Consider the following 25,341-nt stretch of genomic DNA (forward strand, 5'->3'; position numbering starts at 1 on the left):
AAAATGCCAGGAAAGACAGTCGCTGTTCTTGCTCTGTGAACGTCAGGATGTGAGGGAGTTACGTACAAGTGTTGCTTTCCATCAACCCATGAGAACATTACTGTGGGTGAAAATTAGTATCCGTCTTCTTTTGGAATTTTAAACCTTTTCCTTTCTCATTAAAATAAAAAATGTGATAACAAGACCTCTCAGAACGTGAACCAAATAATTATGAAATGAGTATAGAGGAATGATAAATGTATCATATGTTTGCATAAAAGTAAAGGGAAGGAAGGAGGGATGGAGGGATAGAGGGAGGAAGGAAGGAAAATTCACGTATTCAAAGTGCTCAAATATAATTTATTTATAACATAAATTAAATTTTCTTCCAAAAAAAATTAGGAGAATCAGGGAAAGGGACATTATTAATCACTCTTCAAATGTAGAAACTCTAAACTTCTATTTTCAGTAATCCCAAATTGTGAGTAATTTCTGAGTCTGAGAAAGGTCTATGTGATTAAAGTGCTCTTCGAAGTAAATGCTACATATGAACACTGGCAGCAAACACACAGTATGTGGCGTCTTAATGGCATCACTTTGCGTACGTAACAGTCTCCTTGCGGTTATTGTCACAGAGAACTCCTAAAGAACTCTGAATGTGTGGTTCAGAGAAAGAATGGGCACATCCTCAGGTGTGAGAGCCCCCCCAGTATGTCCGTGAGCAGAGTCACGCCAGAGCCCTAGGCTGGGGCTGGGGTCATTCCACCAGACCCCCAGGGACTGCGCGTGGAGAGCCGTGACCCTGCTCTGTGATGGGAGGGGCCAAACAAGGACAGCTGATCGTCATGCAAGAGCAAGGTCAGTGTGCTGGCAGGAGCAGGAGAGGGCACTGCGAGAGAGCAACAGGTAGGGGTGCTCTGGCTCGGGGGGATGACGGTACCTGGGGCGCTCTGGAGGGCAGGCGAAGCTGTGCATGTATCTTTGAGCTGCACCGGGAGGGGTGGCTGGGGTTCTGCTGAGGAACTATGCTTGCAAAGGGATCAAAGGGTTTGCATGTGTGTGTCATATATGATGTGTATGTGTGTATGTATATGTGTGTATATATATGCATGTGTATGTATATGTGCACACAAATACACAAAATACACACATATATGTGTGCACGAGTATACACATTAGCATGTGATGTGTATGCATGTGCACATGTGTATATGTGCACACATGTATACATAATACATGTACACATGTATGTATGAGTGTTCACACGAGCATGCAATGTGTATGCATGCACACGTGTATGTGTATAACTGTATACATAATACATGTACACACGCATGTGTGCATGAGTGTTCACGTGAGCATGCAATGTACATGCATGTGCACATGTGTGTACACTTAGACACGATACCTGTACACATGTATGTGTGCATAAGTGTGCACACCTGAATGTGTGTGTATGCCCTGTTTGAAGTGCACACATGCGTGTGCATACACATGTGCACATATGTGCACACATGTATAAATGTACATGTGCGCACACATAAAGCATATGTGTTTATGTGTACACACATGTGTGTACACATGTGTGCATGTGTGTGCATATGTGTGCATTATATAGCAGAGATGTGAAAGTGAGCTATGTGTTTGAGAATATCAAGTAGATAGAGCCATATTGTACAGTAATTCCATCTTAAAGTATTGGTTGAACCTGAAGAGAATACAGTTAATTTCCTTCAACTCTGTTCTGCATTCTGTTGCTTCAGCACTGTGGGCTGCCCCTGGTCCTAGGGTGCTAATTTCCCACTTGTGTGACGCTCCAAGCATCAGTACTCAATACCCCCAATAGGGACACTGGTCCAGCTATTTGAATGAGAACAACAAAGCCCGCAGGGGGAGGGTGGTTTCCCTGAAGGCACAGAGCCACCAGGCATGGTCTCGGACACTGACCACTATGCTTCATGCTATATCATGTTGACATCATAGAAACACAAATGCTCCTCTGAGGGGTCTTCTCCACCTTGTCGGTGTGATCCAGGAACTCTCTCCTCTTTATTTCAAGTGTATCTTGAATACTCTCTACTGGTACAGTTAATGCCCTTCTCTGTTGCCTATCAGACAAATGCTGAACGATTTGGCATGGGATGATGTCCTTCCTACCCACATGTCAGCCTATTGCTCTGCATGTTCTCTACACCATAGTGCTGCGCTCCCCTTGTTCCCTGGTAAAGAAGAAGTTCTTGCCCCTCCTCTGCTTTGGAACACCCCTACTTGTTCCTCAATGCCATTCTCGAATGCACCTCTCCCATCCTCCCTCACCGATCTCCCCTCCACCCAGCACCTTGTGTCCCTGCTGTGGCTTAGCATGGGCTGTGTTTTGCTCATCTGTGTGTTTGCTGGAGGAGTGTGAGCACCCAAAGACCTGTGCCTGGGGCTCCACACGCAGCTGTGTCTGACACAACAGAGGTGCTCAGCGTCTGGTTCAGGCTTCCTTTAAAGATAATGAGCACTTCTATTCATCAGGGTTTGTGTATAATTGAAGTTAGAAAAATTCACCCACTGTGCCAGTAAGCCACAGGGACTGTGACCTTAGGCAGGGCACACACTGTGCCACGTCCTCATGGCACCTTCCCGTGGGAAGAGCCCAGGCCCCACGGACACCTGCTAACCACATCCACTGTGACAGACCTGAGGACTAACTAAGCCCATACCACCCCAGTTTAGTTAAGATCTAGGTTATCGGTGCCTAACTGAGTGTTCTCTATTCCTCTAACCAGAATTATATAACTTATTAGGATAGGGATCAGGCAGTTTTTTTTGGATTTTACAAATGTGCCCATTGATGTAAAAAGTCCTTTTGCAAATACAGGGGGATGACATCACCAATCTAAGGCCGGGCGATCAGAGGACACAAGGGAACAAGAAGAGGACACGAGTAGTCTTTTTGTTGCTAGTTTCTGCACCCCCGCGGTCATCTCAACATCCTCCTGTTCTGTATGTTCCTCATGCTGGGGGTCTTCTGCCCACCGTGAGCCACCGAGCCACAGAAAAGTTAGGGAGGGCAGAATGGGAGTGACAGTGCACTGAATCTCATCCTCTCCACACGTGTGTGCAAAGGATGCTACTTACATTTCATATCCCCCCCCCCTTGTTTTTACCTCTGCTTGACTGTTTCTTTTCTCCCTATTATGTCACAGTCTATTTAATCCATGCATTCCAAGAAACCCTCCCATCTCCGTGCTTCAAAATGAGTGCCATCCCTCCAGCCCTCACAGCGCCTGTGTGTGGCACCAAACACTCGCTGTGTCTGCTTCCGGTCTCACCTGCTACGTCCTGAGTAACTTCCCAGGAGGTTTCGTCTTTGCCTGTGTTGCCCTCCCTCCTCAGCTGGTACAAAGCCGTCGCTCAAACATGAGCCTGGTGGAAACCACGTTATGTTTAACTAGTGACACAACTGAAATGATAAGGAGACCTCTAGAGGAGACCCCAACTTGGAGGGAAAGGAAACACAGACCACATCCTGAGGGGAGACAGCAAGGATGGGGAAAACCACAGAGCTCCCAGTATGTGCATTTTCATGTTACAGACACCTTTACTTTGTTTACCAGTGGAAGTGGGTTCTTTTGAAGACAATTGTCCATACCCCCAATATGGATTCCTTTCCTAGAATAGCTATGAGTTAGGGATTAAATAACTTGGGAAACAGAGCAGTACGGAAAGAAAAAAAGCATTAAAAAATGTTCAAGATATAGTCAGTGTGTGGCTAAACTGTCTAATTGATTAAGCTATCCTTTGCAGGAAAAAAAAAATCATATTCCTAGAAAATTTAAAAGCCCATTTTTATATAATGTCTTTAAATACCTTTAGAAATATATTCAAAGTTACAAGTCACAGAAAAGTCACTAATTATCAAATCAATCTGGCTTTGATTTTAAAATCCAAAAGATAACTATTAATTCCAAAGTGTTTTCGTGTACAAAATTAAGGGCTTTTTCTCGCAGCAATTGCCAGTATGACAGATTCCCAGTGGAGAACAAACACAGAAGTCCCACCTCTGTGTGTGTGCTGACCACCACCTCACGCGGGCACTCTGCTCTGCATGAGGCACGTATGAGTGGCTCACAGGTAACGTGTTACACGAAAGAATGCACACGCTCTCCCCAATAATTCTGTGAGGTCTGGACTATTATCACCCATGTTTTCCAGATGAGAAAATAGGCACAGAGAAGAAATTTACCCCCAGGTGACAGAGGAAGAAGCTGGATTTATTCCCTGCCCGCTGGGACTGTGGAGTCCACGACGGGCTTCTGGTCTGGGTGCAGAAGACAGAACTCCCTGTGTTCTAAGGCTTGCAGGTTAGGAGGGTTGACAGTGTTTACTGGTGCTGGACTTCAGCCTGCAGGGTGGATGCAATGCTGTCTTCTCCCCTTCCCCAGTCCTGTATTACCCTCTCCTTATTCTGCCTCTTGATGTACAAGAAGAAGAAAGGGGAGGAGCATGGAGAAGGAAGAAGGAAGAAAGGAAATGAGACTCTTGTGCAGACCCCCAGCTGCCTTGCGTGGTGGCCCACTTGCCTTCCCACCAGCCAGCCTCGCCTCCACACTGGCTGGCCCGTTCCCTCTGTTTCCCTTCTGCCAACATGTTTATGAGGGTTTGATTCCTACCCTCAAATCATGGGGCCCTAGACACTGGACAATGCCCAGGCTCACTCCTTCTAATCAGAGGACGTGAACTACGATGAGTGGGCAGCAGGCATGGTGAGCGGGCTGCACGCACGTGATCTGCCTGTTAGAGGAGCAGAGACACGCATGACATGAGTCAGGGATGGGGTAACAGGTAAATGAGACCAAAGCCTCGACGTGGTAAAGTTAGGTAAATATAAGATAAATAGATACAGGAATTAGTGAAAATAAGTATCAGCAAAGGAGAAAATGAAGAAATAAATATAACCAGCCAGAAAACTTGAGAATAAAAAGTAAGACAATATTCATGAACACCAAAAGTATTCGTGGACTAAAATAGAAGCATTAAATTTTCTGAGAAGATTATCTTCATAGAAGGAGAATTTCAAGCATATAATATTCATGCTCACGTAAAATCAAATTTGGCCATTTTAGTGAAACAACCATAAAATGACTGGTTAAACCTCATTTCCTATCTGGAGCATGTAGTTCACATATGTGTGGATTGATGTGTTTTTGTTGTTGTTTATATATTTTTGCTTATCAATACAGTGGGTATTAGTAGGTATTTATCTCCAAGACAACCAGATGATGGAGAACAAATTGGAGTGTATGGTTTGGCGTGCACCGTGGACATTGGGAGCTGAGACTTGGGTGCCTTAAGCCCAGGCTCTGCCTCTTTGATTTGACCTGCTGCACATGACATAACCTTCTGCCTCAGCTTTCTCCTCTGTGAAATGGGGATGATTTTTCCTGCCTGAAAGAGCTGTTTGAGGATTAGGTCAGTTAATGCATGTCAACCTCACGGGCCAGAGTCACACCACAGACGTGTCCTCCATTGGGACCACACATTTGCAGCATGTGTGCAAAGACTCTTCCAGAAAACAAACCCACACTCTCAGAGCCATCAGCGTGCCTAAGCCAAGCCCAGGCCCCCCAGCATGGGGCTCCGACCCACAACTGTGGGGTTAGAGTTCCTTCATTTTGCAGATGAAGTAAGCGAGGGAAGCTAAGTGGCTTGCTGAAAGTGGCAGATGTGGGACAGACACCTAGGCTGTCCCATTTTCAGGTCAGCTTACCTCTTACACTAGATTCCCACACCACGGCAAGGCTCTCCTGTCACTATCACTGAGAGTTTTGGGCAAATGACTTTTGTTTCCTTTTTAACAAAATCTTTAGGAATCTGTACGAAGTTGGGGGCCATCTCCGTCTCCAAGGTCAGTTGGGGGAATCTCCCCCATTAGCCTATGTGGTCAAGAATTGAGGTCCAAATTTATGGATTTATAGAAACTTAGCAGGTTTCATGGAGTAACAGTCCCATTCCCTTGGAAATGGTAAGTACTTTAACTTGCATATTTAGGAAAATATAACAACCATCAAATATTTGAAATACTGTCATATGAAATAGAAATGAGTCCTCAGCAGTTAGAACAGTTCCCGACCATAGCAGAGTCTTAAAATATATCCCTTGAATTGGATTGAGTTGAACCTGTTCTATACGTCTCCAGAAGCTAAAGCTAAGAACAATAGGTACCTAATGTCAAATGGTAATTTCACCTCAAGAATATTATGAATAACGTTCCAACCATTAACACAATCCAACAACGGGATGGACCACCTTGCTGAGTGGTAGGCTATCCACTTCTAGCAGTAGTCAAGAAAGCAATAGAAAAGCTCCCTTTCAGGGTTGGCGGGGGCACAGAGCGTTGGTACAGTGCCCTCTGTGGTACGGCGGCGCGAGCGTGATGCGGTCTTTCCCTAATGGCTGTGGATGTTGGAAACAGGGTTACACATTAAGAATAATCATGGTCACTGTGTTAAATGGTTAACACCGAAATTATATATATAATTACATAATATATTTATAATATATTTGAGATTGTATATATACATATTTGAGATTATATATATATTTGAGATTATTTTCATGTATATTAAATATATAAAACATATAAATATATATATAAATATATATATTAAGTAGGCTCTACACCCAGCATGGAGCCCAACATGGGGCTTCAACTCACAACCCCAAGGTCAAGACCTGAGCTGAGATTAAGAGTCAGATGCTTAATTGACTGAGCCACCCAGGCACCCCTGAGATTATATTTTTTAAAGCAGATTTGTTATTGTGTTTTTCGTACTGTATCTGGCACTCAATGTAAGTGTGCATTCCATCACCAAAAGCTGAACTCCTCAAAAGTAGGGGCTACATCCTGCCATTCACGTATGAGCAGCGCCTAAGTTCATGCCTTACACATGGTAGGTACTTCACATGTCAAATTAATTTATGAACAAGAGAACAAAAGCGTAAGATTTGGAACTGAGTTCTTGGGATTCAGAGTATATATTGAAATAAAAATCTCATTCTAGTAGATTACTTTTCCTCAAGGTCAGATTCCTAAAAGTTGTATGTGGAGTGGCAGACCACGGGTCTCGAGCTGTGTTTAGACTCACAGAGGTTACGCCGTCACAGGACAAGACATAAGAATGAAGGAGCATTTTAAAAGCCTTATCCTTCTCAAAAGCCTTAACATGTACATATCCTCCGAGCCAGCTACAGCACTATGAATTTATGTTAAGGGGACAATTAACAATGTAAAAAGTTTTAAAAGATTGGTCATTAACTTTTTTTATAAAGCAACATTTAAAGAGCCCACTGACAAAATTATAAGAGAGGATCTGTTAGATATATTTAGCACAGCCACAAAATGGAATACTATATATCATGGAAAATGATGTTACAAAAATGTATTTATTGATATAGAAAGATATGTATATGCATAAAGTAAAAAAGGAGTAAAGAACAAAATTATATATATATACATATATATATAATCCATCTTAATTTAAAATTACGTGTGCAAGGAAAACAGTTGCAAAAAATTTTGAACCAACCTATTAATGGTAGTTACCACAGAATTCTGGTATTTTCAGTATTTTAACTTTTTTATGAGGTAGGTACATAGAATATATATATTCAGTAGAATATTCTAATTCTCTACAATGGGCAAATACTAATTATGTAACAAAAACTAAAATTAAAACGTCTCTCTAGCTCTCCAGCAATGTGATGTTGGCAGGAATGACAACATTTAGAACATCAGTTCCTGATAATGCTGCTCCCAAAAGGTGAGGGAGACTAGAGAGGGGCCTTGAAAATGTGCAATTCACAATTACAAATTAACTGTGTGGTAAATAGAGAATGTTGGCTCATTTCTGACAGTCTTGATGGGGATTTGATTGGTCTTATTTGCAAGAGTATCATTTTTCAATCCCACCCGCTCATCCCTGGAAGAGAAAGCAGAGACCCAGAAAGGTCGAGTGTGTGCCTCAAGGTCACAGGATGGGGACAGAGCTCTCCAACGTGCTCTAGTCAAGGTTACACTACTCATGAAGAGAGTTGAAAATTAATGAAATTATGTCTCAAGATACATTTTCTGGGAGTTACGAGTGACGGTCTAGGATGTGCCACCATGGAATAAAGCCACCACAGGAACACAACGCGGCGGCAGTCCTGGGTGAATCACTGGAAACAGGTGTCCCCTGGGCCAGCTGGCCCTTTGCCCCAGCCCTGGTGTCATCACGTCTGCAAGGGGGTGAAGATACGTCCTTTTCAAGGGTTCAGGAGGATTGAAAAGGAGGACGAGTCAGAAGCTACACAATGTGCCCCACACGAAGCAAGCATGTGACATGTGTGAAGCATTATTAGTGATGACATGTCTCTCTGTGTGGGACAAGTCATCAGCAGGAGAGGGGACTTTCTCACAAGGAAACACATTTCCAAAGACGTCACTTTTGCCCTGCACACTCCGAGTGTGTCACGGGCTGTCTCTGGGAGACGGAGGGAACACCAGCCCGTACAGGTCAACGGGGGCTCGTGCGGCGCTCTCCTCTCCACCAACCACGCTGCGGAGTAAGTATGAGGTCCCAGGGACAGGATCTGAGCAGAAGCTGCCTGAAACTTACCAGGCACCACATGAATGAATATCAAGAATGAAACATGAAGAACTTAGAAACACTATGTTGACATATAAATATGCATTTTGGTTAATGCCCTCGGTTTGATTTGGTTTCTGAGACACTTAGACTGCACACAAAGCTCTCATCAGCCTAAAGATACAGGAAACAGTGACAGCGGATGTACCACTTTAACCGGTGCATATTTAATCAACTGAAGAAGAAGGTGAAATTGAAGCATCTCAACGTCAAAAACAGTACGAAGTACCGGTAGAGAAGAGCCCCTTTCTCAGCTGACCAAGTTCGACATCAGGCACAGCCCATCCCAGATTCTTGTTTTCAGGTAACACCCCTCGCATTCCTAGCAAAGCACAAGGCCCTGTTTGTACGAACATACCACGCTCGGGGACTCTTCAGATGTCGGCGGCGACTGCACAGGTATCCAGACGGTGGCTGCGTGCACCTCGGCCTCGGCCTCCGCGTGAGCTTCTCTGCACAAAGAGAGGACAGGAGATGTGGTTAATGGAACTGAGATCGTCCCTGTGATTTGATGGGAATGGAGGGTTCCCTACACGGATGCCACTCTCCTTGAGCCAGTGAAGGCGTGCGCACACGCATCACACGCACTGCCGTTCAGCTCGAGCACCGTCCTGGAGCTACACACCCCCACTGCAGCCTTCAGAGCTGTAGTGCCTTCGAAATAGAAGTCCGCTCTTTAATAAAAATCAGAGAGCAAGGACAGGTGTGTGACACTCGCTCAGTCCTTAGGTCTCTGGCCTCTGTACAAAGACCACCAACAAAGGGACACGGGTCAGAGACGAGCTCAGGTGCCCGGGACACCGCCGGCCCATGAGGGAGTCATCACAATCATGCACAGAAGGTTCTGGACCCCCAGAGTGAGCACGCCAGCTCTAAATATGGCAGCAGGAGGGATCAAATAAGAATCTCAGAATCAGGTTGCTTGCCGAAGGCCACACAAGGACTAATTCTACAGTGGAAGCCCAAGATCTAGATAAATGGAATAAAGAAAGATGGGGTGAGGAAGGAAGGAAGTCTGATATTTCCTATTTTCTAGGTTTACTCAGAGAAGTGGGGGCATGGAAGGGAAAGAAGGGAAAAGAATTCCTTTGGAACATTAATTCAACTTTTTCTAACCACCAACCATATTCATTCCAATTTTAGCAGTTCTGTGGGAGGAAATATGAAACATGAAATTCTACGCTCTCAACTTTGCTTCTATTCTGTGCCTCTACCTGGGATGCCCTCCCCCTGGGTCTTTACAGCCCGCCCAGAGTCTCGCTTTCCACGGATGAAGTGAGGAGACCGCAGAGCTTGCTAAGAACAGCGCGGACGGTCGCTGTCATTACTGACTGGCCGTGAGAAGCCAGGCTCTGCGTTAGAGGCTGTGGGCCCACAATCCCATCTCACTCTCAAGACAGGAGGTATTATTCCCATTTTGCTTTGGTTCAAGATGTTCTGTGATGCAGAGACACACAGCCGGGATACAAGACCAGCTCCTTCGGACTCTATCGTTCTTTCTACGTCTCCAGGCTGCCCTCCAATGTCCCAGACACACTAAAACACCAATCCTGAGTTTTTTGCTCTTTTAGAAGGAAACATTTAGTCCTTGCGAACCCTCCCTGGCTCACATGCAGGAACATTTCCTTGTGTCTTCGGGACAACATCATTGCTATTAAGTGTGGAGGACGTTTTAGATCATCCCCCAAATCAAATGAAACGTGCACACTTTTAAAAGGAGTCACGAGGATATCAAGTTTCTGGCAATTTCTAATAAATGGGAAAAATAAAACAAAGAACCCATTAGAAGCTACTTATGAGAATTTCAGGCCTTGTGATCTTACTTTATAACCGAAAATGACATTAACTCTAGTTTCTACTGTGGTCAGAGCATGCTTGCCTAGCTTGAGTCAGAAGCAAATGTTCTGATGGTTCTAAGCGGCCCCAAAGGGCTCCCTGTCCCGGCGCAGGGCAGGCGAGGTCACCTGTGCTGAGCAGGACACTGACCAGCCGACTGAGGTGCACTTGAGCTGGCTCTGAGGGGTGGAGCCAGGACACACGGGGGCCTTGCTCTCCCTCCCTCCTCTGGATGGTTCTGTGCACGGGGCGAGGAGGGCCGCATAACCCCAAGGGCAGGGAGGGAAGGGGGCTCGCCAGGGGACAGGCTCGGTGTCAAACACAACGTTGCTGAGTTCTATCTCCCACTCCACTTAGAGAAGTTTGTGGCAAACGAACAGAATTAATGCTCATGTGGTCACGTGAGGACACATGTAGATACAGGCATGTGCATGAGTGTGCGTGTGTGTACAGAACTCATCGCACCTGACATTACCACTGCTTTAATTTGTGTTTAGTCGATTATCTTTCTTTTTAAAAAAACTCAGTAGGTCTATAGAAGTTTACATGACTTTAAGTGTATCGAAACAGGGTACGGGTTTTGAAATGTTGGAAAGAACTGACTAGACTCTAACGTATTTGGTCCATTGTCTTTCCCGTTTTTCCTGCAGGTCCTTATAACCAGCATCCTGGCTCTGATGGGAAAGGCTGAGTTTACAACCTGTGCAGATGCTCAAAACTACATGATTTAAAGAAGCAGGAATGAGCATGGGCCCGTCCCAGGCTTTTATTTTTTTAAGTCTATCTAAAAATATGAATAATGTAATTCCTGTGAATGGAAAAAACGACAGAATTTCAAAAGCTTTCGGAAGGGTTTCTCATTTCTAAAGTGGGAATATCAGATTAGACACTTTTTGACCTCTACGATGAAGCTTTAGTTACCTGTGAGTTAGGGAATTTGGTCTTTAAATTCATACGAATATTCTGATTAATATGTATCTTTTAAACAAAAAATTGTAGTTATTTCTGCATCAGTTTACCACTTTCAACAGAGGAGAAGCAATACACTTTCTGTGGAAATTATAACAGCAAAGCAGCGACAACTTTAACCACGTTGACTCCACAATTTTGACCTTGGAACTTAACATACTGGACGTTGATGGAGAAGGACATCAGGGTGCAGGATATTTACTTATCCCTTTCTGTAACCTTCCCAAAATAGACATCAGATTTATCATTACATATGTCATTTCATTTCATTTTCTGAGATCTATGCTATGGTTCATTTTCCAATGAAGGGAAGATATATTTACAAAGACCTAGAAACAGAGACATGGAATGTGCTAAGTAATGAACGTGCATTGTTGTATGTAATCCTCGTGGCAAGGTAGGTGGGTTTCAACACTGATTCTGCAGGTGACAAAAACGAGGCCCAGAGGCTAAACACCTGGCGGAACATCACTGAGTTTGTAAACAGTAGAACTGGATTCAAACCCTGACAATCTAATTCTTCAGCATGTGCTCCTAAGCACCACGCTAAATCCTCAATAAAATCAGAGGTCACTTTTTAAAAAATAAAATCGTCATATACCTAGACAAAGCAAAATCTTGGGAAGACTTTAATAAGAGGTTTCTTGTTATCTGGCCCAGCCACACCTGTGCTGTCCCCAGCCACGTGGGCTCCTGAGCACTGGAGGGTGGCTGGTTTCAGCTGAGATGTGCTATAATTGCAAAATACCAGGGGGCACTATGAAAAAAAGAAGATAAAATCACCCATTAATACATGCATAGTGATTACCTATGAGTATGATAACATTATAGGTTAAATATATTATTAAAACTAATTTCATCTGCTTATTTTTATTTAGTTTAATATATGTTGGGAAAGGTAACATTACAGACTTAATTTTGTGACTTGCATTATATTCCTATTGGACAGTGCTGATCTAGAGTCTCACTTACTAGGTTCATTTTACAATGATCTACATTTTGAGTTTTTATCAGAATAGAGCCAAATACAAATGCTCAGAGTGGACACTTTCTTGCTAGAGGACAGTATAATATACTCAAGTCAGCCTCAGGAGTGTTAGGTTTATAATCTTCTCAAAGTTTACAGCTTCTTAAAGTTAGTTACTAAGACTCTGACAGGTGCCAGCGTCCGGCTAATGGGATTGGGCAGGTTCTGTCTCAGGCTGGCAGCGTTTCTGCATAGGGGCCTGAAAATTTGCTTCTTGGTGTTTATTATAAATCTAAATTATTACATAATATGTAAACTTCTATTTATTTGCATCTTTTTCAGGCTTATAATATCCCCCCCCCCACCACTTCAAGTGTGGGAGCAATATAGTGGTCCTTGCTCTTGATTTTAAAAAGGTGCTATTTGCTTATTATTATATTTTCAGGCCAGGGTAGTTAGATTTAGTGAGCTAATTTCCACATATACCTCATGGAAAGGCTGGGCTGCAAAAAGTAAACACAGAACAGCTTCAAATATATGAACATATGGCTGCAGCCTATAGCAACAATAATAAAAAAAGATCCTAACAACCAGCTCTGCGCCGAGTTAACTCAGCCGGCACCTTCTCGTGAGACTGGAGTAAGATCTCCTGTGACATTGCTCGATGGTCTGCAGTGGAAATCTGACTCAGGGGTGCGGCCAGGGGAACAGAAGCAGGCTGAACGGAACAGAGCGAACCTCTCCTCTAAACGGGGTGACACACGACAGACACTTGAAAGCATTTGACACCTGAGAAATTATGTGCCTTTCTTAGTATTGTCTGAGGAGACACAAAAATGAGATTTAGATGTAGATCCAATTAATTTCCTGCAGAGTCAGCAATCCCCAGACCCCCACCTCCCCTGTGTCAGGGCATAGACAGAGCCACCCTAACCCACCGCCCACAGGGGCCCCGGAGGTGGAGGCGGGAGGCACCGGGAAGGAGGAGGACGGCGTGCAGTGCAGGGAAGTTTGCTCCCCGGGGAAGACCTCTGCAAGTCAGGCTTGGGATCCCGGACGGAGGCAGGGTATTTATGTTCTGACACTGGCTTGGCAACCCAGCATCACAGCACGCATGAGCACGTGAGGGCAGCCACACGGCCGCAAGCCCGGCACGCGGGCAAAGGGGCAGGGCCCAGGCTGACGTGCAGCACCTGCTCGCTCCAGGGTCCCCAGCAGTCCAACCAGAACCCCCGAGAACTTGCCTTCCAGCCACGGTCTCTGCGTCTGCGCGCGCCCAGGGCCCCAACCACTGACCGCATACAGACGGCCGGGAGACCAGCTGGGGCAGAACCAACCTGGGAGGTCCGGAGACCCAGCTCCTACCTCATCCCCTTCCATTTTTTTAAAAAGGGGGTTTTCGTTAATGAAAGTTTAAAAGCCGTTGGACTAGCTGATCTCCAAAGCTGCCTTCTGCTGGAAGGCGAGGGCGTTGTTGTGCGCTTTATTACACCCGGTGTGAACGCAAGACTACAGTGTACTGATTCCGCCGTGATTTCCAGGAAATGCAACACTGATGTGGGCATAAAGATAGCAATGAAGGAAGGGGCTCATTCAAGCTTAATTACTTACAATATGTACATACCAATTGGGAGGCTATTTAAGGAACCCAGACTGGAATGTCAAAATTCTATTAGGTGTCCATGTGCCCTTCCACACGACCGGCTCTATTTCCCCCACGTTCATCCTCTGACGGGGAAGGAAGAAAACAGCATAGTCCCCAGCCCAGGATGCATATTAGAATCACCTGGGGAGCTTTTAAAATGCACTGACATCCACCTGCAGAGACTGTGATTTAATTGGTCTGAGGTGAAGCCCAGGCATCAGTATTTTTAAAAAGCTCCCCAGGTGACCCTAATGTGAAGCCAGGGTTGAGAACAACGGGCTCAAAGGAAAGGTTTAACATCTACCTAAAGCGTCCCCGGTTTGAAGCGATCTCCTGCCACTTCCCGCAGCCTGCACCTCACAATCCAGCCAGCTCCCCTGCTCGAGAACGAGGGGAGGGTACAATGACGGCGCCCGCCCCACTCACCTTGTAGGGCTACCATGAAAATCAATCTGGAAAGAGAAGGGAAAGCTGGTAACAAAAAATACAGCTGTATACAATTTCTATTTTTAAGGAAGGCTCAGAGAAGCAAAACTCTAAACCATGGACGAGGCACAGAAGCAGCAGAAGTGAGAATAACCAAAAATCAGAGAAAAAAGGGCCCTGTTCCCAGGTTTTTGCTAGGTTTGTGGCTTATCTATCTCTTGACTATGAAACGGTGATTTGTGATTTGAGCTTCAATCCCTTTATGATATAAGATGAAAGTGTCCCAGGCCCAGGACGAGGAGAGGTAAAAGCCCATGATTTTTCGGGTGGGAGCTGAAACCTGAAGTCCCCTAGGCCTGTGATTTAGAAGACTTAATCCAGCCGGCATTTACCGCCCGGAGAGAGTTGAAACAGCGACTCTGGGGCAGGAGAGGCAGGACGCCGAGCCAAGAGGACGACACCGGCTCCTTTTCCTAAATAGCCGGGAACGCAACAGGAAGGGTCCATCGCGGAGCAAGAACAAAGCCACTCCACCAGAACAGAGGCAGGAGGAGCTCGGGGCCCGAGTCCGGGCATGGAGACACGGTCCATGCACTCTGTGAGGCAAGGGAGGTTTCAGGAGAGCTCACCGACAGGACCGGTGGGCAGGTGCACTCTGCTCTGACCCAGGGGCCCACCCTCGGACTAGATGATTCTGCACACCCAGGTTTGGGAAGGAGTGTAACATTATGTCACAGTGTATTTAATCATTTTCAGTATTTCTGAACGTGGTCTTCAAGCGTCTACTGAAGAATCTCTTGAGACTTAAAAAAGCCTGATTCTGAAGTTGCTCGAGGAAAATGCACAGAGGGGTGGCCCGTGCACTGGGGCCGTCCCAGAGCCCCACATGTGCAGGGCTGCGGGGCCACCGTGTGAACGCCCGGGGCGCCTCGCTCAGCGCCTAGGCCATGGCTGAGGCTCCCCTGCTCCCCCACCGATGTGGAGCCAGGAGGAGGTGACTCAGTCCACAGCGGGCAGAGGACCAGCGCCTCAGACGAGGGAGCAGGCAAAGGAGGGTGTGGGCCCTGGGGGTGGCGCCCCGGGTAGCCGGGCAGGGGGAGCTCACCCCAGGTTGTCACCACACCGGACACGATCATGTCATCTAGGTGTGTGGCTCTCCTCGGGTGGGGGCCTCCATGGCATGGGATAGCAAAGCAATCCCATTCCCAAATGGCTTACATAAAAATGAATCCGAAATTAGAGAAAAAGTTACAAGGGGCACAGAAGACTGAGACTTGGCCATCTAAGGAATTTCTGGGAAATTCCCCAGCTAAATTGTCTCTGCCATTTCTAATTTCCCATGTATGTCTGGACCACACATGGCCCTCACCACTGTGACTCGGCACCTGGGAGAGAGTACTGGGGACCCAGAGGTGGCCAGTCTGGGGTGGGCAGGCCGGGCACCCTGAGGCCTCGGAGGCACTGGCCAGGCAGCTGGATGGGGACCCAGCCTCATGGGCCACGCTCGGCCCTGTGCACAAGTCACGTGAGTACAAAGTTTATGTTTGTAATTGAAAAGTGTTACAAGGTGGGTCAGCATGTCCATCTCGCAAGAAAGTCTGTCTGCTTTCAGTCAATTGGATGTACTGAATAATAACTGACCAACTATTCTCTCCAATTAATTTTTCTCAATTTAACCTTAAGTGTGTAAGCAAAACAATCAAGAAGAAGTCTGGGGGCAGGAGAGCCAGAGAGAGAATGAGGGACAAGGTGAGAAAATCGGCAAGCGAGAAGAAACAGGGCAGTGCTCACTGAAACACACACTCAGAAGCACACTTGCTCTAACTTGAAGATGCCCCTTTCATTTGCCAACCTTGCTCACAGGAAAAACATCAAGTCGCTGAGCGCAAATCCAGGAAGCAGAGGCTCAGGTTCATGGCCGCTGAGGTCTCGGGGTGGTGGGGGAGCAGAGAACCCCAGCCTGGCAGCTCTGTCGGCAGCGCCCACATCACGGTGATGCCAAGGCGCCACACAGCTTAGCCAGGACAGCAGGGCTGGGGGAGAATAAGGACAAGGACGCCACCAAGGAGTGGAAGAAGAATGCCAGTCTCTGTGTGGGAGCTCCCTGCCAAGTGCTCTGAGGGAAACGGGAGCCGAAGGTTTCAGAGCGCTATTGCCGGAGCCCGGGAGTCACAGAAATGAGGAGAGCGCATTTCCCCCTGCAGGACGCAGTGATAGCAAGACAGAGTGCTCATCAGGACAGGCAGAGCCAGCGATGCGGGCCCTCGGCGTGGCCCTGGCCCTCCCAGGAGGTGTGCCAGCCTAGGGGACAGGAGGTGGACACCAGCCCTCCTCCTGGCTTATCTGGAGTCCGACAGCTGGTTTTATAAATGCATATGCAGAAAGGAGAGATGTGGGGCACTCTCCGTGGAAGGACCTCAGCCTTCTTCACGCTGGGCTGCACAACCTGCACCCAGCCCTCCCGTCGGCCTGTCTGAGGGCGCGCTGGCGCAGGATGGCGTGAGGCGGACAAAGTGGTCAGCACGGGGCTGCCCTGTCCGATGGGCATTAGAGGGGCTTCAAGAAGTGGTGAACCGTGTGCACATATGAGAAAGAAAGCAAGCTCCTGCATGCAGTCGGCGCTCTCCACTTCTCAATGTCAAACGTTGCATTAGTGAGAAGGCTCAGGCCAGGAGGTGACAAGACGGAGAGACAAGCTTGGTCACAGATGGTGGTGACAGCCGACGGGCGTTTCTCAGGTCACCTGCCCATGCTTAGAAAGCACTCTGTCATCAGAGGGGATCCCTGAAATAACGGGACCCCAAAACATCTCAGATTCGGCCAGGCACCAACACAGTGAAGCCCAGTGTCCCGGCTGCATGTTTGGGATGGTTTTGTCTGGGAAAGAAGGTGGGAAGGGAAGGTGGTCGGGATCACGGGATTCCCCAGCGCAGCGCACTGCCTTGCTCGAGCCGGGGGCACCCCCGGGCCTTGTGCAGCTCTGCCAAGGCCAAGCAGCCTCAGCAAACCCAGCAGGGAGACTGCGCTTCCCTTCACTGTGCGAGGGGAGAAGAGAAGGGACAAGGGTGCAGGAACTGTTTAGAGCAGGGACTGTCTCCACTATAGTAACGGGACCAAATTGTTTAAATATGCTCCGCTTTGTATGTCCTTTCTGTTAGGAAGGGTGAGGGTGTCCAAATCACATGTAAATATGAGGAGATATGTAATCTGTTATTGCTCAAGGATAACTGGATGCTCATTTTACCATTTACCTTGTAGAATAAATCCACTATTAACTATTTGTTGAAAACAGTAGCATGTGCACCACACCCTGCTGGACATGACCAGATCTCTCTCTCTCTCTCTCTCTCTCTCTCTCCCTGTTTCAACATGTATCCCTATATAGACAGTCCCAGGCCTCAGGCAGGGAACATTCCAGGTACAGAAGCAATCGGAGAACAACATCTGTTAAGTGCTATTAAAAATGATGTGTTTCTCTTCGGCAGTGACCTCCCTGTCATGGTGGGTATTCAGAGACTGGATCAGCAGATGACTACATGCCAGGGAGGTTTTAGGGAGAACTCCTGAGACATGCGAGTCTACGTGGAATCTGTGATTCATATTTGTCTATCAGAGAGACTGTGACATTAGAAGCACCGAGGTCTTGGAGTAGATATGTATGAACTCAGAAAAGAGAAGTCATAGGCTGGGCAAGAGCCAGGAGCTCTGAAGCCTGAGTATGACTCAGGCGAACAGATAAGAGGAGGACATTCTAGACAGAGGGGATTTATGCATGGGAAGCCAGGAGGACTGCAATCCACCTGGACACAAAGTATCCAGAAAACTGTCTGCTGTGCAACATCCATTTGGTAAATTATGTGCAGCAAGACTGCAAACACCACATAGTTTCTCCTGCCACCCAGCCATTGGAAGAGTCTGACCCAGGATAGAGATGCTTTACCCTCTTAGAGAAGGGCAATCAGCCAGATAGGGATGTCGCCAGAGAGAGGGAGACACAGAGAGACAGATGGAGCTTCTGCCCTCAAAACCACTTCATTTCAAAAGGGGGGGCAACCCAAATACAGAGAATCAAGAAATTTGAGAACAGAGTTACATTTAAAAACTGATCATAGGGAAAAAAACAGAGAGAGGCAAACCAGAAACAGACTCTCGATGACAGAGAACACACTGATGGTCACCAGAGGGGAGGTGGGTGGGGGATAGGGGAAACAGGTGATAGGGATGAAGGAGGCACCTGTTGTGATGAGCAGGGGGTAATGTATGGGGTTGCTGAATCAATATATTCTACACCTGAAATTAATATAACACTGTCTGCTAACTAACTGGAATTTAAATAAAAACTAAATGGAATTTTTTTTAAAGTTGGTTCCACGCCCAGTGAGGAGCCCAGTGTGGGGCCTGATCTCACAAACCTGAGATCGAGCCCTGACCTGAGATCAAGAGTCAATCACTTAACAAACTGAGCCACCCAGAGCCTCCAAAACTAAGTGGAATTTTAAAAATTAATAAAAAAATAAAAACCCCAATGGGCAAATATAGAAAATACAGAAAATGTTATTCTGTTTTTCCAGGAGGTGTCTATAACCAAGCGGCAATCAGTCAAAAGGAACCTCGAGAAAAGGTTAAGGACATTTGATATAAAAGTTACCAGAGGGGCGCCTGGGTAGCTCAGTCAGTTGGGCATCTGACTCTTGGTTTCAGCTCAGGTCATGATCTCAGGGTTGTGGGATCGAGCCCCACATTGGGCTCCTTGCTCAGAGGGGAGTCTGCTTGAGATTCTCTCCCTCCCTCTCCCTGCACCCTTCCCCCTGTTCTCTCCCTCTCTCAAATAAATAAATAAATAAATAAACAAACAAATAAAATCTTAAAAAAAAAAACCTACCAGAAATGCAAAGAAATATGCTGTCACTGCTCCTGAAACAAAAGCTGTTTACGAAGTAAGGGGTAAGAGTGCCTTTGAAAACAAATGGGAGAAAAACAGCTTTCAGGAGAGCAGACCAATTCTCCGAGATAGAATGCTTGTCCTGTTTGATAAGCTGCTCCTAGTCTCACTTAGATGATTTTTTTTTATTTTAAGAGAAAGGATGTGATTCATGAAAAATATTTCCATTTGAAGGGTTTTTCCCCTTTATTTAAGAAATTAAAATTTTTAAAAGCTTTGTGATTAATATTGGAATGCTCTTTTGAGTATGGATGGTGTATAATTCCTGTCTTCATGTTGATATTTCAGCAGTGATACAGACATTTTCTTTCTTCTAGAAAAGCTGTCTCACTAATGGCATTAACTCCAGAAGACAGGGAAGGGGAAAGTGGGACCCATCAATGTGAAGGCAAGGAGACGAGCGGGGACAAAGTGTGGAGACAGATGCCCCACATTGCCGCAGTGTGTGCACGGTCTGCCCCGTGCCCAAGGGCACAGCTCGGTGCTTCTCTGGTATGGAAGGAAGCCATGGCCTGTCTCAGCCTCAAGAAACCCACGATTCAGTGGCATCAGGAGCAGTCTTTATCTCTTAATGGGTGGATTGTTAGGAGGCTTGAGCGTCGTCATGCAGGGCTTGCAACCTCACCTGAGGCCCCCCAGACCAGAGCAATCAGTCCTAATGTGAAGGAAAACAGTGCCCGAGCTCAGGTCCGGTGGCACCAGCACCAGGGTGGCCAGGGCCCCCTTCTCAGGTTGGCCCCCCCCAATCTGGAGGACATTTTAGGGCCAATTGGAGCTACCTGCAGTGTGGGTGCTTTCAGGGCGGGCCAGTAATCATGCAAATATCAGGTTCCCTGCAATTTTGGCTAGGCATGGTATGCATCACCCTTATTCAAGGCACGTTGATTCTGTGGGTTTTCTCTGCTTCTGAAGACACCTCGGTGAAGTAGAAAAAGCAAAAGCCAGTGTCCTAGGAATGCCTTCTGAGTCATTTTTCCTGCTGCGCTCAAGTCAGAAGCATCTTGAAATTTGTATTTGAACAGTGCTAACAATAGGGCAACACAACCAGGGCACCTTGTTCAGGACAGAAGTTAAAGTGGGTGGGACACCTGGACAACAGGTGCAAGCCAGGACTGTCCCAGGCATGCTGAGGCACGTGGCCACTCAGCATCATGCACGGCACAGGGCAGAATCCACCTGTCCATTATCAGTGAAAAAGGTTCTCACCAAGTGCATGCTTTTCTGCAGATGGGTCAGGGCATTCCTATTAATTTTCCCCCAGAGACAGGTTTTAAAATTCATAACATTCAGACACCTTCACATCTCTCCACATCCCCTCCCACCACTCCAGCAGCCGTATGCACTACTCAGTATGCTCAAAGGCATTAACTCCAGGGAGGTTTCAGGAATTTCTCAAGGAAGAACAAATGTATCCTTTTATACAGAATGAAATATTGTCCTCCTCCTCCTCCCTATTACCATCTGAGCACTTTCCCAGTGAGGGAGGAAGGCCAGAAAAATAAAATAAATGCATTTAGGAGCCATCTAAGGTAAGAAAAATGGGCCCTAAATTTTAGCAAAGCAAATCTATTCTGAGAAACCATTGCCAGGACCATTGTCATGAAGCCTTTTCCCTATTTTTGCCCCAAAGAGTTTTAGTTTTAGGTCTTATATTTAAGTCTTTAATCCATTTTAAGTTGACTTTATGTATGGTGCAAAATTAAGGGTCCAGTTTCATTCTCTTGCTTGTGGATATGAGTCTTCCCAACACAATTTATTGAATCGACTCTCCTGTCCCCATTGTGTATGCCTGTCACCCTTGTTGAAAATCAGTTGACAGTGTATGCATGGGTTTTACCTGGGCTCTCTATTCTGTCCCCCTGGTCTACACACCTGTCTGTGCCTGTGTTAGTTATTGTACCTTTGTAATAGTATCTTTAAAGGAGGAAGTGTGATGCCTCCCATGTTGTTCTTCTTGCTCAAGGTTTCTTTGGCTATCTGAGGTTCTTGTGGTTCCATATGAATTCTAGGATTTTTTTTTCTATTTCTGTAAAAAATGCCAGTGGGATTTTGATAGAGATTTTATTGAGTTTTTAGATCACTTGGTGTAGTATGGACATCTTAACAATAATAACAGAAACAAAAATAGACAAGAAGGGTTGCATCAAACTTAAGAATTCTGTACATCAAATAAAATAATCAGTGAAAAGACAACATACAGAACAGGAGAGAATGTGTGCAAACCACACATTTGAGAGGGACTAATACCCAAAATATATAAAGAACTACTACAACTCAATAGTAAACAAAACAAAACAAAACAGAATAACTCAGTTAGAAATGGGCAAAGGACGTGAACGGATATTTCTCCAGAGAAGACACACAGATGGCCAACAGACACATGAAAAGATGCTCAACATCACTTGTCATCAGGGAAATACAAATAAAAACCACAATGAGCTATCACCTCACACCTGTCAGAATGGCTAAAATCAACAACACAAGAAACAACAGGTATTGGTGAGAATGTGGAGAAAAAGGAACTCTCACGCACTATTGGTGGTAATGCAAACTGATACAGCCACTGTGTTCTTCAAGAAATTTAAAAAAATAGAATTACTATATGATCCAGCAATCCCACCTCTGGGCATTCATCCAAAAAAATCAAAATCAGAATCTCAAAAAGATACTCGCATTCCCACGTTCACTGCAGCATTATTCATAATTGCCAAGGTACGGAAACAATATCAATGTATATGGATGGACGAATGGATAATGAAGTGGTGATCTATGTGATATATCTGCAATAGAATATCATTCAGCCTTAAAAAATATATAATCCCACCATTTGAGACAACATGGATGGATCTAGAGGACACTATGCTCAGTGAAATAAACCAACACAGAAAGACAAATCCTGCATGGTTCCACTCATAGGAGACACCTAAAGTAGCCCAACTCCTAGAAACAGAGGAGAGTGGTGGTTGCCAGGGGTGGGGAGGGAGAAACCAGAGTTGCTGTCCATGGGCGCGAAGTCTCAGTTACGCAGGATGAGTAGTTCTCCAGCTCTGCCAGACGACACGGGTTCCTTAGTTAACTTTAAAATTTGCCAAGAGGATAATCTCATGGTAAGTGTTCTTACCACACACACACACACACATACACACACACACATAAACACACATACACACACGCAGAAACCTATTCTAGCTCCCTCTCCCCACCAAAGAAGACATAAAGCATTTCCATGCACTTCTTTCTTTCTTGCATCCACGTTGCTTCAGGGTCAATGTCCACACCATCTGACAAACTGAGTTGAGGATCTGAGAAGAAAGCGTGGGTAGTTCTGATCAACTCTGGAAGGACACACAGGGCAGAAAATACCCATGAAATAATATCCTTAGCATGCCCGGTCTCCCAAGTGTCCTAGTGATTAGTAATTCTGGGCTGTGGGACCACATTGGTCTTTGATCAAGCCCAACTTTTAATTCTGTGCTAAAATATAAATGGACATACTCAACATTTGAATCAACTGCCATACACACATATTTGTAATTATTTATCATGTGCCTACTGATGACCAAATGCAGTAGGACAGGCTAGCCCAATTTCCATCTTTTGCTCAGAGATCTCATCTCTTTCTGAAGAGACAAGATGGACGTACAAACACAGCGAAATTTATGTGGTAAGTAATTAGATGTGAAATCGTTCAGCACAGCTTAACTACAAACATTCCTTCTTGGATGGGACTTGCCAGGGAAATAATTCATGAAGAAGATAGATTTTAATTTAAAGAATGCCTTTGCAGTAATAATTTCCTAGCCACAACTAAGAAACTGACATTAATAGTATCAAGTTTTATAAACTTCCTTTTTTAAAAGATTTATTTATTTATTTTCAGAGGGGGACGTCAGGGAGAGTCTTGAGCAGGCTCCACACTCAGTGCTGAGCCCAACGCGGGGCTCAATCTCACGACCCTGAGATCATGACTGAGCTGAAACCAAGAGTCGGACACTCAACTGACTGAGCCGCACAGGCGCCCCTGTAAACTTTCATTCAATAAAAGGCTTTTCTTTAAAAAAAAAAAAAAAAAAAAGCCAAAATTTTTCATGTAGTAAATATTCCTCTGTGTTTTAAAAATAAACACCCGTCATGGATGTTAAAACTCTTAGTTCTGGGGGGCACCTGGGTGGCTCAGTCGGTTGAGCAGCTGCCTTCAGCTCGGGTCATGATCCTGGGGTCCTGGGATCGAGCCCCACATCGGGCTCCTTGCTCGGCGGGGAGTCTGCTTCTCCCTCTAACCCTGCCCCTTCTCATGCTCTCTTCTCAAATAAATTAAAAAACAAAACAAAACAAACAAACCTCTTAGTTCTGGGAAGGTAAAACAGGGCAATCTGCGTGCAGGGAATCCCGTGACCGGGGGCCTGGTTCTGGAACCTTGGCCAGAGGCACACAGCTCAGCGCAGTCCAGTGTGCAGCCGCACCTTCCACGGGTGTCCCCGTCCCCTCCAGCCATGCCCTCGCTGTGCGTGCCCTTGCCATGTGGTGCCCAGGGGGCAGCTTCTTACTTTGTCGCCGGAACTCTGCTTACTATGGTTTGTTCAAGAAGCAGGAAGCACTGGGTTCCTCTTCAAGGACGGACACATGCATCCTGCTGAGGCCTAGGAGCCATGGGCTCGTGGAAATTCTGGCTTCAGCAGGTGGAAGACACATCCAGTCTCCTCACAGAGCATCTTTGCCCACACGTCACCCAGCAGGACACCTGGCCGGGGCCAGAGGAGACCCCAGCCCATGGCCCGCCCGCCGGGATCCAGGAGGAGCTAGTGTGGGGAGGGACGCTGTGTCTGACCTGGAGGCCAGTGCCCACAGGTCAGCTCAAGATCTCAGGGGACAGAGGTGGGGGGAGGGGAGGTGGCGCTTGGGGGTCTGTGTCAGGGAGGGAGGGTGCCCCTGCCGGAGACACATGCCCCTTGGCACTCGCTAAGCAATCTACAATTAGATTTCTTTCTTTGAAAGGAAACCATAATTATCAATGAAATTGGGAATTCCAAATATCCGACTAGTTAATCGTGTGTTTTCTGTAGCTCTGCTTCATGCTGACTCATCTATCCCTTTGGAGCTGCCAGGGACAGCCCCACATACCAGCAGTCCAGGGTAGACTCTCTCAGGACGCATTCAGACACCTGGCTCCCACCTTAACCTTCATCTGCACCATCTCGATCTTCCACTTGTCACATTTCTAAATCATGTTTTGGCTCTAGATGATTTTCTACCAGCTTGCTGATGTATTATATCCTTTTAATTAACTTTAAAGCAAAGGGAAAAAAAATCAATACTGTTTGGTATGTCAATGACTTTAGAGTGATTGCCAAGCCGCTTACCCTGGCCTGGAGTCAGTTTATTATTCTGAAACACTAGAATGGCCAGTATGGTTTCACGATGGGGCAGAACATAAACTAAACTCAGAAGTTTACATTCTTTAACCAAAACATTTCTTCCTTGTGTATAACAACTATGTACAAGTGACTGGGAGTCAAATTAATATGGTATTCTTCAAGTAGTCACGTAAATGTAAAATACACACAATTATGTATTTATGGGTGAGTATACTCAACTTCTGGTTGCCTTTGGAATTCCTAGGATTTATTATAGGATCTTTGATACGACCCTATAATCTGAAGACCCCTAATTCTGTTTCCTGAGGAGTCATTGAAGCAGGGCTGTGTTATTTCTAATGGCCAGTGCCCATGCCCACATAGCCAACTGTGGGAAATGCAGGCTGTTCCCAAACTAGCCCGGCAGGGTCCAACACAATGAGATGCTGTGGGAACCATCACTGAGAGGTCCCAGTGCTTCGTAGTCTCATTCTCCCTGCATGAACAAGGCACCACGAGTGAGGCACATCATTCCAAATAATCAA

At 46.0% G+C, this 25,341-nt stretch overlaps 1 protein-coding gene across 18 annotated transcripts in view; it reads right to left on the minus strand.

Annotated features, from left to right (window-relative positions):
* Nucleotides 1-25,341, minus strand: part of MYT1L (myelin transcription factor 1 like) — a 427,780-nt gene that overhangs the window by 376,748 nt on the left and 25,691 nt on the right. For all 18 annotated transcript variants that reach the window (XM_078055898.1, XM_078055892.1, XM_078055900.1 and 15 more), the window contains exon 2: nt 9,016-9,109. The gene's annotated coding sequence lies outside the window, so the exon portion shown is untranslated. The remainder of the gene's footprint in view (nt 1-9,015; nt 9,110-25,341) is intronic.

This window comes from Halichoerus grypus, chromosome 10 (assembly GCF_964656455.1).
Source record: "Halichoerus grypus chromosome 10, mHalGry1.hap1.1, whole genome shotgun sequence".
Taxonomy (NCBI): Eukaryota; Metazoa; Chordata; class Mammalia; order Carnivora; family Phocidae; genus Halichoerus; species Halichoerus grypus.